This window comes from Mustela nigripes, chromosome 6, assembly GCF_022355385.1.
Source record: "Mustela nigripes isolate SB6536 chromosome 6, MUSNIG.SB6536, whole genome shotgun sequence".
NCBI lineage: Eukaryota > Metazoa > Chordata > Mammalia > Carnivora > Mustelidae > Mustela > Mustela nigripes.
The window spans coordinates 65,657,143-65,660,081 of record NC_081562.1 but is presented as its reverse complement, the minus strand read 5'-3'; positions in this window follow the sequence as shown (position 1 = coordinate 65,660,081).

The following is a 2,939-nucleotide window of genomic DNA, read 5'->3' as shown; positions in this document are numbered from 1 at the left end:
TTGGCCAAATTCTATTCCATTACTGGCACAAAATAATAACATGTAACTGCCATTCTTCTCATGATGTAGATTGCCTCTTTCTCCTAAGGGGGATAAAAACAGATAACTTAGAGCTCATTTGAAGTCCCTCCATTCCCTCCAATTCCCTGATTTGGAATTCCTAGTGTTTACCACTCAGAACTTTTGAGCCATTTTTTCTTCCATATGGGTCTGCCTATCAGGTGTGATTTTAAGGCTATCTGATCATCAATCACAAGAGTAACAGCAGCAAAATGAAAAGTAATAATACAGCTTTAAATTCAATTGTCTTAGTGGTGAATGGACATTATGTGTTACAAGTTTCCATATAGTATTCTTTTCTTCTCCCCGGAAAGAAAAATGCCAGAATATCAAAATAATACCTGAAAGAAGACACTTTAAGAAGTAAAGTAAAGTAAAACAATAAAGTTTGCTTCTTCAGAAAGGCTAATCACCACTTTGGTTATCGTGACTACTGGTATATTTAAAGAGACTTCTTATTTTCTTCACTTCTAATTGTTTCTAATTCTTCTTGTGTCCTTATGATCATTGAGGGTCTGAGTGAGCCATAATGGCTTGGAGGAAATTGTTCAGCAGAAATAGTAAAATTGACTTCATGGTGAGCTGAAGGTAGCAGGCAGAGAGGGAAGTAATAATAGTGATTTCATTACTAAAATTCTGGAAGCACACCACGGTATGTTCCTTCTGAACCTCTTAACATCCAGGAGCCAACGTCCTCTGGAATTGCTGCTAAAAATACAAGTATTTGGATGTTTAAACAAAAATAGAGGAGAGTAATTACTTCAAAGTGGCATTTAGGATATTAAAGCCTAGACTTCTTTGGAAGGTAAAATGCTATGGTTGAGAATATGGACTTTGAAAATTCTACCTCTTATTAGACCCTCCATTAAAAAAAAAAAAAAAAAAGGCACTTGAATCCAAAGGCTCTTCCTTTACCATCAACATGGGAAGTTGGCTCCTCACATGGATGTATTCTCCCTCTTTTGTGCATTATCTTGTTCTTTAAAAACTACCCTTCCATGCAGGAGGCCTGTGGAGTCAAAGGGCCTGACCAGTCACCCAGAGGTGCTGAGCCCCTCAAACCTAGGTTCAGTAGATAAGTGTAATAAAGACCTTATTAAGGTCCTTATTAATAAAGTCCTTGAAAAAAAAATGAAGGATATAATGAATTACGTGTTTAGTTGACTTTATTACTTTTGTTTTCATCAAGTCATGCTTCCTTGCCTTCCTGCCTTTATTAATTTTAGTCTCTCAGCCAGAAATGGTTTTATTTCCCTACGTTTTTCTATCCAAGTGAAGTTCTAAGTATCTTTTGAGTCCCAATCTAATTATAGCTTCCTTTATGAGCTTCTCTTTAATGTCTCCTGGTAGAATTAATTGCCCTTTCTTCTGGGCCTCAGTAGCTTCCTTGTAAGTATCTGTATTATTTCATTTCTACCAAGGATCTATTATATGTGAAGCACTGGAGAGATACAAAGAAGAGTGTGACTTGATCTCTGCTCTTGATGTATTACAAGTCTGACATATTGCATGAAGACAAGAAAACTTTTTGATCTCCCTCACCAGACTGAGAATGGAATAAAACATAGCCCAAATCCTTTTAGCACAGTACATGCCACACTGAAGTATTTGGTAAATGTGGCTTGAATTAAGTTGAATTACAGCAAAAAGGGCTTGTCCTTTACTGTTCTCTAATGCAACTCTCTGTGTATTATTGAAGCATCCATATGAAAATAGGCCAAAATGACTCTGTGGCCTGGCACAGGGTATAGAAGTCCAGGGTGCTTGGGGTATTGGTCTAATGCAGATGGCCATTGGCTGAACCTCTATTTGAATCATGCTGCTCTCCAAAGGGGACAGAATATCTTTTCTTGGAATAAAGTACAGTAATATTCTACCTTTTAACCTTTTTTTTTCTCATCCCTTCCAAATTTTATCTAGCGCTCTATGATCTGAAACAGTTTTCATCATAAACTCTGAAATATAGCACAGATTTCCTCTCCCACATCCTTCTACTAGGCCTCTTTGAGAACATACCCCCTATTCAGTTTAAGTTGAGGGTGACTACACTGTCACTCACTCTAAGTTGGAAAGAGATAGCATTGGCACTAAGCATTTTAATTCTGAATGCAAATGTTTCATCAAACCCTTACAATCTCCATGACAGTTCATTTTCTCATCTTTTTGCCATTCCAGTAGGATAAATAAGGAGATAAATGAAAGTTAAATCACACCTTAAGGAATAGAATTAATCAACCTTTCCAACACAATCATCAAGAGGAAGACCATTAATAACTGTTTGGTTTTGAAATAGAAGTGCCACGAGCACTTCCTCAAGAATGTATCATAAAGAATATTCCTTTATGGCTGATTTGAAAGAGCGATCCCAAGAGGTCCTGGGTGTACTCTCTGAGGAGAAAAAGAAAAGGGATGAAAAAGGATAATAACAAGAATTCTCTTTGTTGGAATACCAAGGGAAAAAAAAACTAAAGCCTATGCATTACTTTGCTAAGGCTGTATGACAAAGATCGCAAACTGATTGTCTCAAACAATAGAAATTTATTGTTTCACAGTTCTGGAAGCTATAAAAGTCTGAGAACAAGGTACCAGCAGATTTGTTCTATCTGAGGGTATGAGGAAGACTCAGTTCCTTGCCTCTCTACAGCTTCTGGTGGTTTTTCTGGTAATCTTCAATGTTCCTGGTTGTATGGAAACATTTTCCTGATCTCTGCCTTTATCTTTGCATGGTGTTCTCCTTGTGTGTGTGTGTGTGTTTATGTCCAAATTTACCCTTTCTGACAAGGACACCAGTCACATTAGATTAGGGGGTCCCCTGTGCTGCATTATGATCTCATCTTATCTAATTACATTGGCAATGATCCTAAGATTTCCACATATGA